Genomic DNA, 15889 nt, shown 5'->3' on the forward strand with positions numbered 1-15889 from the left:
ATCACTTCACTCATTCCGGGAGATTTTTGGATGTTCATGGCTTTTTCCGTCTTTGTGGCAATCTCAAATACCTGAACATCACTATACGTCGCTGCTATTCTGAATAAACGTTTGCCTGCAATATAAAACTTAATAATCATGATCATCATCAAATCTATATATTATGTATTAGGCCACAGGCCAAAACTGACCGAATGTGTATCACGAGAATAAGTCATGTAATGGAGAAAATAATGTATAATATCAGTTAGTCCGACGTTTTAGCATATCAATACCATTCTTCGCCTGCCTCCGTAGTGCTGGGAAGAATGCTGTGGTTTGATGCACTTATCGTGATATGTTGAAAAAAGACCAAGTAAAACCATGCCACCCCACTTCATTGCATACATACGACCATACGTCATACCGAAAATACATACTACGTGGTTTCCACTCCTGGCACCCTGCATGAAAGGTATAAACCAGGAACCAGGGCCCAAAGCCCGTCACTATCATGTGTCTGATTGACTTATTAATTTTAGAACTGTGGCACAAATACGGACCGGCTCTGGGTCAGTATTATGTCTCTGATTGGATGATCAATCCTATTGCGTGTTGATTCCCAAATTGAATTCAGAAAGTTAAACGTGAATCATCCAACTTGGAAGAAAGGCCTAGGCAGACATATAACGATAGTCACACACAATGTGGTAGCATGAGACGTCATGTGAGATGAGAGACGATAGCAATATTCCCATATGTACACAAGACAAACTCTGCAATACTGCAATATAGCCATATTCCAATATGTACTAGAGACAAACTCTGCAATACTGCAATAGAGACATATTCCCATATGTACGGAAGACAAACTGTGCAATACTGCAATATAGACATATTCCCATATGTACACAAGAAAAACTCTGCAATACTGCAATATAGCTATATTCACATTTGTACACAAGACAACTCTGCAATACTGCAATATAGCCATATTCCCATATGTACGGAAGACAAACTGTGCAATACTGCAATATAGACATATTCCCATATGTACACAAGAAAAACTCTGCAATACTGCAATATAGCTATATTCACATTTGTACACAAGACAACTCTGCAATACTGCAATATAGCCATATTCCCATATGTAGACAAGACAAACTCTGCAATACTACAATATAGCCATATTCCCATATGTACTCAAGACAAACTCTCCAATACTGCAATATAGCCATATTCCCATATGTACTCAAGACAAACTTTGCAATACTGCAATAAAGCAATATTCCCATATGTACACAAGACAAACTGTGCAATACTGCAATATAGCCATATTCCAATATGTACACAAGACCAACTATGCAATACTTCAATATAGCCATATCCCATATGTACACAAGACAAACTGTGCAATACTGCAATATAGCCATATTCCCATATGTACACAAGACAAACTGTGCAATACTGCAATATAGACATATTCCCATATGTACACAAGACAAACTGTGCAATACTGCAATATAGCCATATTCCCATAAGTACACAAGACAAACTGTGCAATACTGTAATATAGCCATATTCCCATATGTACAAAAGAAAACTTTGCAATACTGCAATATAGCCATATTGCCATATGTACTCAAAATAAACTCTGCAATACTTCAATATAGCCATATTCCCATATGTACTCAAGACAAACTCTGCAATACTGCAATATAGCCATATTCCCATATGTACTCAAAACAAACTCTGCAATACTGCAATATAGCCATATTCCCATATGTACTCAAGACAAACTCTGCAATACTGCAATATAGCCATATTCCCATATGTACACAAGACAAACTCTGCAATACTGCAATATAGCCATATTCCAATATGTACACAAGACAAACTATGCAATACTTCAATATAGCCATATCCCATATGTACACAAGACAAACTCTGCAATACTGCAATATAGCCATATTCCCATATGTACACAAGAAAAACTATGCAATATTGCAACATAGCCATATTCCCATATGTACACAAGACAAACTCTGCAATACTGCAATATAACCATATTCCCATATGTACACAAGACCAACTAGGCAATACTTCAATATAGCCATATCCCATATGTACACAAGACAAACTCTGCAATACTGCAATATAGCCATATTCCCATAAGTACACAAGACAAACTGTGCAATACTGCAATATAGCCATATTCCCATATGTACTCAAAACAAACTCTGCAAAGCTGCAATATAGCCTTATTCCCATATGTACTCATGACAAACTCTGCAATACTGCAATATAGCTATATTCCCATATGTACTCAAGACAAACTTTGCAATACTGCAATAAAGCCATATTCCCATATGTACACAAGACAAACTCTGCAATACTGCAATATAGCCATATTCCAATATGTACACAAGACCAACTAGGCAATACTTCAATATAGCCATATCCCATATGTACACAAGACAAACTCTGCAATACTGCAATAGAGCCATATTCCAATATGTACACAAGATAAACTATGCAATATAGCAACATAGCCATATTCCCATATGTACACAAGGCAAACTCTGCAATACTGCAATATAGCCTTATTCCCATATGTACTCAAGACAAACTCTGCAATACTGCAATATAGCCATATCCTCATATGTACAAAAGACAAACTATGCAATACTGCAATAAAGCAATATTCCCATATGTACACAAGACAAACTCTGCAATACTGCAATATAGCCATATTCTCATATGTACACAAGACCAACTATGCAATACTTCAATATAGCCATATCCCATATGTACACAAGACAAACTCTGCAATACTGCAATATAGCCATATTCCCACATGTACACAAAACAAACTCTGCAATACTGCAATATAGCCATATTCCCATATGTACACAAGACAAACTCTGCAATACTGCAATATAGCCATAGCCATATTCCCATATGTACACAAGACAAACTCTGCAATACTGCAATATAGCCATATTCCCATATGTACACAAGACAAACTCTGCAATACTGCAATATAGCCATATTCCCATATGTACTCAAAACAAACTCTGCAATACTGCAATATAGCCATATTCCCATATGTACACAAGACAAACTCTGCAATACTGCAATATAGCCATATTCCCATATGTACACAAGACAAACTCTGCAATACTGCAATATAGCCATATTCCCATATGTACACAAGACAAACTCTGCAATACTGCAATATAGCCATATTCCCATATGTACACAAGACAAACTCTGCAATACTGCAATATAGCCATATTCCCATATGTACTCAAGACAAACTCTGCAATACTGCAATATAGCCATATTCCCATATGTACACATGACAAACTCTGCAATACTGCAATATAGCCATATTCCCATATGTACTCAAAACAAACTCTGCAATACTGCAATATAGCCATATTCCCATATGTACACAAGACAAACTCTGCAATACTGCAATATAGCCATATTCCCATATGTACTCAAGACAAACTCTGCAATACTGCAATATAGCCATATTCCCATATGTACACAAGACAAACTCTGCAATACTGCAATATAGCCATATCCCATATGTACACAAGACAAACTCTGCAATACTGCAATAGAGCCATATTCCCATATGTACACAAGAAACATTATGCAATATTGCAACATAGCCATATTCCCATATGTACACAAGACAAACTGTGCAATACTGCAATATAGCCATATTCCCATAAGTACACAAGACAAACTGTGCAATACTGCAATATAACCATATTCCCATATGTACTCAAAACAAACTCTGCAATGCTGCAATATAGCCTTATTCCCATATGTACTCATGACAAACTCTGCAATACTGCAATATAGCTATATTCCCATATGTACTCAAGACAAACTTTGCAATACTGCAATAAAGCCATATTCCCATATGTACACAAGACAAACTCTGCAATACTGCAATATAGCCATATTCCAATATGTACACAAGACCAACTAGGCAATACTTCAATATAGCCATATCCCATATGTACACAAGACAAACTCTGCAATACTGCAATAGAGCCATATTCCCATATGTACACAAGACAAACTATGCAATATAGCAACATAGCCATATTCCCACATGTACACAAGGCAAACTCTGCAATACTGCAATATAGCCATATTCCCATAAGTACACAAGACAAACTGTGCAATACTGCAATATAACCATATTCCCATATGTACACAAGACAACTATGCAATATTGCAATATAGCCTTATTCCCATATGTACTCAAGACAAACTCTGCAATACTGCAATATAGCCATATTCTCATATGTACAAAAGACAAACTATGCAATACTGCAATAAAGCAATATTCCCATATGTACACAAGACAAACACTGCAATACTGCAATATAGCCATATTCCAATATGTACACAAGACAAACTATGCAATACTTCAATATAGCCATATCCCATATGTACACAAGACAAACTCTGCAATACTGCAATATAGCCATATTCCCATATGTACACAAGAAAAACTATGCAATACTGCAATATAGCCATATTCCCATATGTACACAAGACAAACTCTGCAATACTGCAATCTGCAATATATGCAAGACATATGCAATACTGCAATGTATATTCCCAAAACAAACTCTGCAATACTGCAATATAGCCATATTCCCATATGTACACAAGATAAACTCTGCAATACTTCAATATAGCCATATTCCCATATGTACACAAGACAAACTCTGCAATACTGCAATATAGCCATATTCCCATATGTACTCAAGACAAACTGTGCAATACTGCAATATAGCCATATTCCCATATGTACACAAGACAAACTATGCAATACTGCAATATAGCCATATTCCCATATGTACACAAAACAAACTCTGCAATACTGCAATATAGCCATATTCCCATATGTACTCAAGACAAACTATGCAATGCTGCAATATTGCCATATTCCCATATGTACACAAGACAAACTCTGCAATACTGCAATATAGCCATATTCCCATATGTACTCAAGACAAACTGTGCAATACTGCAATATAGCTATATTCCCATATGTACACAAGACAAACTATGCAATACTGCAATATAGCCATATTCCCATATGTACACAAAACAAACTCTGCAATACTGCAATATAGCCATATTCCCATATGTACTCAAGACAAACTATGCAATGCTGCAATATAGCTATATTCCCATATGTACGCAAGACAAACTGTGCAATACTGCAATATAGACATATTCCCATATGTACTCAAGACAAACTGTGCAATACTGCAATATAGCCATATTCCCATATGTACACAAGACAAACTATGCAATACTGCAATATAGCCATATTCCCATATGTACACAAAACAAACTCTGCAATGCTGCAATATAGCCATATTCCCATATGTACACAAGACAAACTATGCAATGCTGCAATATAGCCATATTCCCATATGTACGCAAGACAAACTGTGCAATACTGCAATATAGCCATATTCCCATATGTACACAAGACAACTCTGCAATACTGCAATATAGCCATATTCCCATATGTACACAAGACAAACTCTGCAATACTGCAATATAGCCATAATCCAATATGCACACAAGAAAAACTCTGCAATACTGCAACATTGCCATATGCCCATATGTATTCAAGACAAACACTGCAATACTGCAATATAACCATATTCCCTCATGACAAACTCTGCAATACTCTCTGACTCTCTTTATTGTATACGCAACGTTTCCGGGATTTTCCTTGCCCCTTCTTAAGGTAAGGAAAAGCCGAGAAACGTTGTGTATACAATAAAGTAGACATTGACATCAATAATATTTTGTCTTCTAACTATTGTCTGATGGTGAACGTCGCAGTCAGCAATATTACAACTATATGGCGGCTGTATTGAAATAATCGAGTTTGGATAAGACAGTCCGGTGACTGGCTTCATCAGCTTCGATCTGCGTAAACTGGATACGACGACAAGCATCAACCAAGTCAATGAATCTACATATCCCATCCGCTAGTGGCCTCTTACGACAAGCATGAGTTCCGGAAGAGCAGTTTTATTCCAGATTTCAAAGTAACTGTTTACCTTCAAGGTCCAGTGATATCCATCGGGATTGTGCAGTCCTAATAATCCCCTTCTTTTTCCCTTGGTAGTTACAGTGAAATATGTTCTTCATATTTCTATGATGAAAGTAGATGACCCTGTAACGATTCATTTATGTCATGTTTTACCATCAGAGAAATGTCATCAACTTAGGGTCGCGTTGTAATAATTGAAAAGGCATAAGCATAAAATTAAAATATAACATCTTCACTCATTTTTCTTTAGAACTGAATGTTTAGACCTATCGAGTGTCTCCGCTAACAAAGCTCAATATGTGACATTTAACATTTTCATAAATTCTTTTCATATGCTTTTCCATTTCTTGTTATATTCTAGGGCAGAGAGAAGGAACCTTTTCCTTGAATATTTTTCTATCATATAAACAATATTAGTTTTCTTCACAATTCAATCTAGATATGATCACTTACTGTCTCTTGGTATCTAGTGCTACCTTGCTCAACGCATCGAAGCTTTGTAGTATCCCATTCCACAACATGTCATAATTATTTTCATCTTCGCTAGGCTTCATTGATGCTAAGCCTCTTCCAATCATAAGAAAAAGACGTTTTTCTTTCTTGTCATATCCCATCCCGGAGACTGATGGAACAAAGATAAAGAGATTGGACACAGCAATCAAATAGATAACGAAATGTACAATAATCCGTTAAAGAATTTAGAATTGAAAAGAAATTTTCGTTTTTTATCACAGTTATAAGGAAAAGGTACACTTGCACTGAGCGTTTATTTTTCACGTATTATGGAACGAATACGATCACGTCTACAAACGCACACGCACACTCTTACGCACGCACGCACGCACAGGTAAAGTAACAAACCTTTGATAGTGAGACATTGACCAAATGTAGGTACGTACAACTTTAACATTAAAAGAAGAAAATTCTGGAATGTCTAACAGATAGCAGAGACTGTATGGCTGTACAGTATATCACAGGGAGTGATTTCGAAGAAAGATACGAAGCAATAGAAACAAATTACGCTTGTTTGGTGGTAACAAGTCAATGGTAACAGCTGGTAATGGGCAAGTAATATTAGGGAAACTATATATGTTTGAGTTGTTCCTGTGTGAATTATATCCCCCCAAAAAAAAAAAAGAGAGAGAGAAAAACAGAACAACAAAACAAACAACATTCCTTGACCAAAGAGTAGGTATACGTGCGGAATGCTATGGTAAAGCAATTCATTTGCCCCAAGCAGGCATGATTCACAATGTTCTCAAAGTTTCAAAAACGTTTCTTGGGTGTCTTCCAGAATTATGCTGGTTATGTGTCAGTGTTGTTCAGTTAAGACCTAGCTTGTATTTGTATTATATTGTCTCTGTAAGTTTCAGTAGAGGACAGTTGTGTGTTATGTTTAGACTAAGCGACAATACTCGTCCTAATATTTCTAGGCCTGTTTGTGAGGTTTCCAGGGTAGTCTAACACACAGAGGTCAAGAAAGTTTGGGTTTTGTTTCACGTCTATAAGTAGCGCAAACTCTTTTCTCAAACATCTCAAATTCTGTCTCATTTCAAAAGAAAAGCAGCAGTTGTGTGGAGATTGTGTGAAGATTTTTATCAATATATTCCTTGATTCTCAGTCTTGGCCTATTTTGAAGCTTGGTCACTGTTAGAGTGCGGTGAATATTATTATGACTGTTTCTATTGCATTGCGATAACATTTGAAATGTGATTGGAGTTGTACTGCCATTGTAATTCCTTCGATTTGTAATGGTAGTGGTTTCTAAACTTAGTCAATCTTAAAATACAAGTGTGAATTATGTTACATTTTTTGGGTGTTTCACAAGGAGTTCGTTTACTTCCAGTCAACGTATTAGTCCATTGGCTGACGGGGGGCCACATGCGGCCCCCCTACAGGTCTACTTCTTGGGTATTTTCTAGCAGCCATTCAGAAAAATGCATGTTAACATTTAAACAACTTGTTCCCGAGGTACCTATTACGAGCATTTTAATGTTGCCCGACGCGCTTTTTATACACCTTTAAGGAGGGTAGGGGAAACAAATGTGTCAATATCTTCTTGCCCTGTACATCCACCGCAACAAACTAGCACTCAAAATGTTGGTATTTAAATTATCTTTCACATGTGGTTATAATATATGCAAATGGGATAGACATATAGGTCACCAGAGGTCAAAAGATCACAGAATTTAGCCGATACCCAAAATCTGACTCATGACCCTTTATGTCAATGTTCTGGTTCCAAATGGGGAATTGTATCATGGTAACACCCCAAGAAGTGATCTATGATGTTGTTATAACAAAACAAAAGGACTAATGTGTGATCTTTTTGTCATTTTTTTTCGCATTTATTGCATGTGAAGTAAAGGTATATGTCAAAAGTCTCAAGCCCTAAAATAGGCTTTCATTAATTCACATGGTCAAAGTCATTCATCATCGGAGCTGTCACTCTATTCACTAGACACGTATTCCTTATCTGGAGTTGTCATCCTCCTCCCGATCATCATCATCATCATCATCATCATCATCATCACTTCCATCTAATTCGGCGACAGTATCTTCTAAAGTGTCTACCAACTGTTGAGGAAGGATGTTACCATCAGTCCACTTTGGCTGCATGACACCATTCTCGAATGCCCATCTGTGACCATCCATGGGATCAGGTAAAACCGGATCTAGAATATGTACTTGCCTCCATATCAACACCTGATAATTCACCCGATTCACGTGTTGTGTCAAACAGCTTTGACCGGGAGGTAGAGATTCTCTATTCCGACAACAAGAGAAGGGACGCTAAAACAATCAGAAGCTGTTGACTTACCAGAGTGCTACATTGCGAAAAGAAGCCCTGGGTATAATGTTGGCAAGAAGTCAGTAGATGGAGGGAAAGAATCATATGAGAAGATCGTCATGAAGAATATGCTTTGGCCTCTTATTAGCCTCCATGCTGCAAAGACCAGTCAGAGTGTTTCAGGATGGGGTGACATTGTGTCCTTGACAGGGAAGACACTGCCAAAATTCACAACTGTCGAGTATTACCCGCATCCGACCACAGACTACAAAGCAGTGAAGGGATGTCTCAGCCAAACAGAAAAGGATACAAGAGAAGTTGGCCAACAGTATGTCATCACATATGGACCCCCGTCAGCCAATGGACTATATTGTTTTAACTTGAGAATCAACGAATAACAAGTTGTTAAATAAGGTAAATGATAGCGTCCACTGTACCCAGGTTATGACTTAAGTTAGTTTGCAAACTTCAACAGTTATACACTTGATTGTAACGTATTTTGCGTATGCATGTGTGATGTTTCAAAATGCTGCATCGAAACATTATTACAGGTAGACGCGGATCAGCCACATCCAAACACATTAGAAATGAACTCAACGATGTAAGGTCATACACAGGTAACACTGAAATACCAACAGGATAAAATAGTTGGTTTCAAATTTTACAATTTTACGACAATAATATAGATGTTGGAAATATTCTTTATATTTTTCTACGCTGAACCCCTGGCAAATATCCTTGACCTCGTCCAGAGACCATATACCGATTGGTCTCTGCCTCGTCACAATATATCGTATCAAAAGGTTGTTACAGGTAGAAGCGGATCAGCCTCATCTAAACGCATTAGGAATGAACTCAACGACGTGAGGTCATACACGGGTAACGCTGAACTGCGAACAGGATTAAATAGTTTGTTTTTAATTTTACGACAATAATATAGATGTTTGACATATTTTTTAATGTTCTTACCCTTAACCCCTGGCAAATATGCTTTACTTTTGACATCCTTTATGTCTCGTATGCTTCGGAGTTCGATGGATATGAGCTTAGTAAGATAAACAGCATACATGATTCCTGTTTCATCATCATATTCTGCTTGATTAATCTGACTGTTCAAAGGATGATCTCTTGGAAGGTCTTCCGATCCCCATTCTTCTGTATCAAGGTTAATCCAGTATGGAGACACTTTGGCATGAATCGCAAACACAAACATATATGGCGTCTTCTTGTTAAGGTTGTCTGAAACAAATGAGGATTCTATATATGTTACAATCAGATTGTGAAATCAGTCATTTCGTGAAGTGACTACAAATTTCAGTAATTTCGTGAAATGACAAAGAGGGTCAGCCATATCGCGAAATGACTAAAGGATCCAGTCATTTCATGAAATTTTGATTGTTGTTATACAAAATCACTAGGCTGTTTAGTCAGATTGTGTAATTCAGTTTCTTCTTTCCAGACTTCTTTCATGACTTCTTGTTTGTTTACTTGATTGGCGTTAAATTTGTTTACTTAACTCTAATCTGATTGGATTAGGGACTGGCTTCAAATGTGCCAATAAAACTTGTTATCAAATACCTGTTTGCACCAGTCACTTGTATTTTCACAACACCACATCAGTAATTTCGTGAAATGTCTAGACCTCTAAATCAATCATTTCATGAAATGACTGGACATTTTAGTCATTTTACGAAATGACTGATTTCATAATCTGACTGTAACATATAGATACCAATCTGTCTTCGAAAAGAACCCAAACACCTATACAGAAACATACACAAGTAATTCTACACAAAGAAAAAGACATTTCATAATCAAACGATTATGAAAACAGAGCATGCTTTTGTAGGACGGTAAAACGTATGTTTGATAATGGTTTGATGCCTTGATAGTAAACTATAATAGGGCCTTGTCAGGAATGATATTGTTAACTCTTTCAATGTGTGAATAGCCTCGACATGTTTGAAAACAGATCTGGTGGTTTAAGCAGTATTCAGGAGACGTTTCAGGTCAAGTACCTTCAATTTTCTATTAAATGCATTTAGTGAAATGGACCTTTATTATTAGTCATTTACAACCGAGACCATTTCCAGTTGCAGATTAACATTGTATGCGATGTTATTGATATTAAATATATTCATGTGTATACTGCTGATACGTTCCATGACATTTGTTTGTGGGTCGTGTACAGATCGCAAAAAAAGGTTTAAAGCAATGGTGGCGACGGGGAGTTGTTGCATAGGCTTGCACATTTCAAGATTCATCCTGTTGGGGTTCACCACTGACCCCCCTAAACTATATGTGTTTCAACATATGATGTCTTCTTTATCTGTGAGATGCTGTTTTTTGGCTTACGTCCACTAAGAGGTTTTGTTTATTTTTTGTCTAACATCGAACTCAGCAATATTCCATCTATATGGCGGCGGTCTGTAAATATTCCAGTCTGGACCAGACAGTCCAGTGATTGGCATCATGATCATCAAAAAAAAATCTACGCAGTCGAGAAATGTGTCAACCAAGTCAGTGAGCCTGACCGCCCGATGCCGTTTGTTGTCTCGTACGACAAGGATGTTTTGCTGAAGACCAATTCAAAGAGGTAGTTGCGTTTATAAGAAAGGTAATAATTAAGATCATCTGGGATCAAGCTTGTGTCACTAAGAATGTATTCAAATGACCATCGTTTCTTAATTATCACGATGTTTATGAGATGTTTTTGTTCATTATGCGCGAAATGTCTATACTGGGCTGTTGCAAATATAGTTTGGTACTGCATTGGGGTTTCTGTTTAATATGATATGAAATATGAGATCATATTATGCATAATCTGGACCATGATTCCACATAACAGCAACAGAAATATTGAAATCACGTGAAAATGAGTGAGTTTGATAATTTCGGTTCGTAAGTACAAAATCATGGCGATGTAGTTCACTGTTGAGGTGAATCTCAAGATTCTACGATCGCGGGTGCAAATCCAGAAGATTTGATTGTGATCCATTGAGAAAACCTTGTGCCCATGCCTATGCATTTTGCCAAAGTGGTAAACTTAATATCAGTATATGTTTCTTATGTTGCTTGAATAGTTTAACATACTTGCCAACACAACTATTGATTAAAAACACATGGAAGACAGGTATTCGTCAAGTCATTTGTAACAAAGCAGTCTATTTGTAAAAGCATATTTTTTTATTTGAGACAAGTACCTGTGTAAGGATTATGACGTCGCCAGAATCTCCATTGTCCTCCGTCCTCTTGTTTAAGTGAATCAAATATATTCTTGTGTAGAACACATTGGCGTGATTCTTTGTTATAAAATAGCGCGTTGCACTGTGGAAACGTTACACACACTTTGGCACACGCCAACAAATCTCCAACTTGTGTTTTTTCAAGAAGGTTCTCTTCATCCACCTGCACATACTGTTTCCCTGGGTTGGTAAAATGCCCCTCAAAACGTGAGTGGCAATGGCCGATAGGAAGATATACTGCAATAAAAGACATCAGGTAAACTTGCCTGACCAGTCCCCTCATGTTTGTTCAGAATATGCCCGAGGTTCTATGCAAAGCGCTCAAGGACTTCTTCAGCCATATTAATTCGGTCTCTATCGAGCAATGATTTATTCATAGAAAACGTAGGTCCTATGTCTAATGGACAGATACTACCATGGTCATGATACCCTGTTCCCATAACGACTGATATTTCAAGCTTATATGTTTACAGCATTTGCAGTAGTTTAAAATCGTAACTGACTTATTTCCTTAAAAAGAAAGAGAACGCTTCTTACATGTAATCATCTCTTCGTGACGAATTAATCAAGGTCAAAGTACCCTTTGAAAAAGATGTTCTATTATTTGCAATCTTTCCAGCGATTTAGAACAAGGAAAACCAAATTGTTTTGTTTCACGTATCTTGCTCCTCACTGGAAAAACACAAGAACAGAACTGTTAAAGGTAAAAAACTAAATATTATCTTATTATATACCGAACCGCATAAAAAACGCAAGTTTTTCAAAATGAATAAATATTCGACAGAACATTGTTAAATGTTATAGTGTAACTACATATTGGTTACCTTTGTTGTGAAAAAAACAGTTTGTTAGTGTTCAGGTTCTGTTTGTGATTTCTCTTGGATATTGCACATCGCCAAAACGCAGCAATTGAATTGGCCGTGGGATGTGGTTGCAGAAGTTTTTCATGAAAATCATGATGCGCATTATGTCAGGGACACATAGGGGTATAAAAATGCCCTCAAATCAGTTTGAAATCTCTCCCGAAAACGCCCACCAAGAATGCCATGGTTAACGACGCAACAGAGGGAACAAGCCATCGGCCGTCTTGAAGCTGGACAGAGTGTTGCAGATGTTGCCAATGCATTCCATGTGCACATAACGACCATTTACCGTCTTCAGGAACGTTTTGCAGCTACACAGACCACGGCTGACCGCCAACGTCCTGGACGTCCGAGAATCACAACACCACGGCAAGATCGACACATTCAACGTTCGCACATCGGGGATCGATTCTTATCTGCCAACGAGACTGCCTGACAGACTATTGCACGTCACAACCGAGCAATAAGCGGAGATACAGTTCGGCGCAGACTCAGAGCAGTCCACCTCCGTTGTCGTCGTCCAGCTCGACGTCCTATCCTCACACCGAGACATCGTCAGAATCGTCTGCAGTGGGCTACGTTCCATCGAAACTGGCGTCAACAACAGTAGAGACTGGTATTGTTCTCTGATGAAAGTCGGTTTTGCATTTATCATGCTGACGGCCGAGTTCAAATATGGCGAAGACGAGTTGAACGCTTTGCTGTCGAATGTGTAATGGAAGATGATGCATGGGGAGGTCCGAGCGTTATGATATGGGCAGCGATTGGCCTGAATCAGAGATTAGGGCCAGTATTCTTCCAGAATATTGAGCCAGGTCGGGGAAATGGAGTCACTGCCCAACGTTATATCGACCAGATCCTCCGACCCCAGGTTGTGCCATTTTACGTCCGACACAAGCAACACATTTACCAGCAAGATTATGCCAGGCCCCACACTGTTAGAGTCACTCAGGCATTTTTCCAGCAGCATAACATCCGACTACTGCCATGGCTTGCTGTCAGTCCCGATTTAAACCCGATCGAACATTTTTGGGACGAGCTGCAGAGACGACTGAATGAAGTCCGACCACGTCCGACAACTGCAGCAGAACTCCAGGCAGCCATCATCCGGACATTTGCGGCAATCCCTAGGGCCTTTGTCAACCGTCTGATTTACTCCATGTTCAGGCGGTGCACAGCTGTAGTGAATGCACGAGGTGGACATACGCGCTACTGACTTATTGGATCAATTTCGATTTTGTCTTCAGTGCAAAGTAAACCAACAATGTTTCCATGTATTGACTGACATCTCCCGATCATCATGCAATAAGTGTTGATTGTTATTATGTACCTGTGTTCATGCATTATCTGTCAAAAGTAAAGTTTTTCTAAATCTGGATTTTGACTTGCGTTTCTTTTGCGGTTCAGTATAGATACAGGTTTCGACAAGCGTCCGGTAAACTCATAATTAGTTTGAGAGTATGTAATGATATATGTTCCTCTGTAAATAGGTTTGCATTCAGAACATGCCATTCACCGACGAGATAATGTTTGGTTTCTCGGTGACCTGAAGAGCAGATACCCTACAGGTATCACCGACCTATAGTACATTGTTTTCAGCGTTTCCATAATAAGGTCCTCCGATATATCTAAAAACGGAACATATACGTAACTCAATATATAGTATGTCAACGTGAAGTCATTTGATGTGAACTGCAAATCTTTGTGTAGATCATATCCCAGTTTCAAACATTAGGATTTGTCATGACAGCTAGGATAGCCTTCTTCTTTGGACGTATATCAAATAACGACAGCGAGGTTAGACCCAGTTCAGTGTATTTTGTCATTTAATTATACGTTCGGATATTTAGAGATCTATGTTTCCATTATTCCTGTATTATAATAATAAAAACAGATATATTTTGTCAGGAACAAAATGCATCACAACTCAGCCCAGGTTCAACCTTTTCTTATATATTCAAAACTTGTAATCTGTAAATAGTAATACACTGGGCAAGGTGTCACCAACTTCAAAAGTTAAGTGAGAAGAAACGAATTTTCTCGCTTACATTATTTCCATGTATTTGCTGGTTCAGTTTGAACGGTATTGAAAATATGAAAATATTGTATAACGTTGTCAGATGATGAACATCAGTTGAAGGCTAAATATCACCTGTCTCTGCGTCATCAGCTGTTTGCAGTTATTATTGAATGAGTCAAAACAAATATCGACAGTGATCTTCATGATATTGTATGTATGATATGTATGTATGTATGTATGTATGTATGTATGTATGTATGTATGTATGTATGTATGTGTGTATGCATCGGACATGACTTCGCCGATTGATTCTCTCTTTAGTTAACTGACTCGGACATATTATACTAGGCCATTAAACGCGATATTTACACTTGTGGAAAATGGTCTTGACTACCTGGCGGATTGCTTCTATTTTGTCGCTGTGCAATAAATAATTAATGCATGGCATACAATACCGAGCTCTATCTTCCATATCGGCTTCTTTATTGCCTAGAAACACTTTCGATATGTACGATGAACCTGGTACATATAAATGAATGAATGAATGAATGAATGTGTCCATGTGTACATAGCCATGAGCCCATTGTAAGTTAAAGCTGAACTTTGTTGATCGGGACGAATGCACAGCGAATTCTAGGATTTCCGTCCCGGTTATTTAGGGTTCACTATGATTGTGTGACAGGTTATTTTCTTAGTAAAAACTATATTGTCAAGTATGGTTTCACCCTCAAAGGCCTTGTTAAGCCATTCCAGAATTCCCATGGTAAAAATGACAGGAGTGTACCATATATGCCACGTTGCTTCTCAGCATCAGGCGCGATGCTTCACCATATTTGGCCTTTACAAGGAATCTCTAACCAGCCATGTTGATTGACGTCG

Source organism: Haliotis rubra, unplaced genomic scaffold, assembly GCF_003918875.1.
Source record: "Haliotis rubra isolate DU_JTF1 unplaced genomic scaffold, ASM391887v1 Scf581, whole genome shotgun sequence".
Classification (NCBI taxonomy): domain Eukaryota; kingdom Metazoa; phylum Mollusca; class Gastropoda; order Lepetellida; family Haliotidae; genus Haliotis; species Haliotis rubra.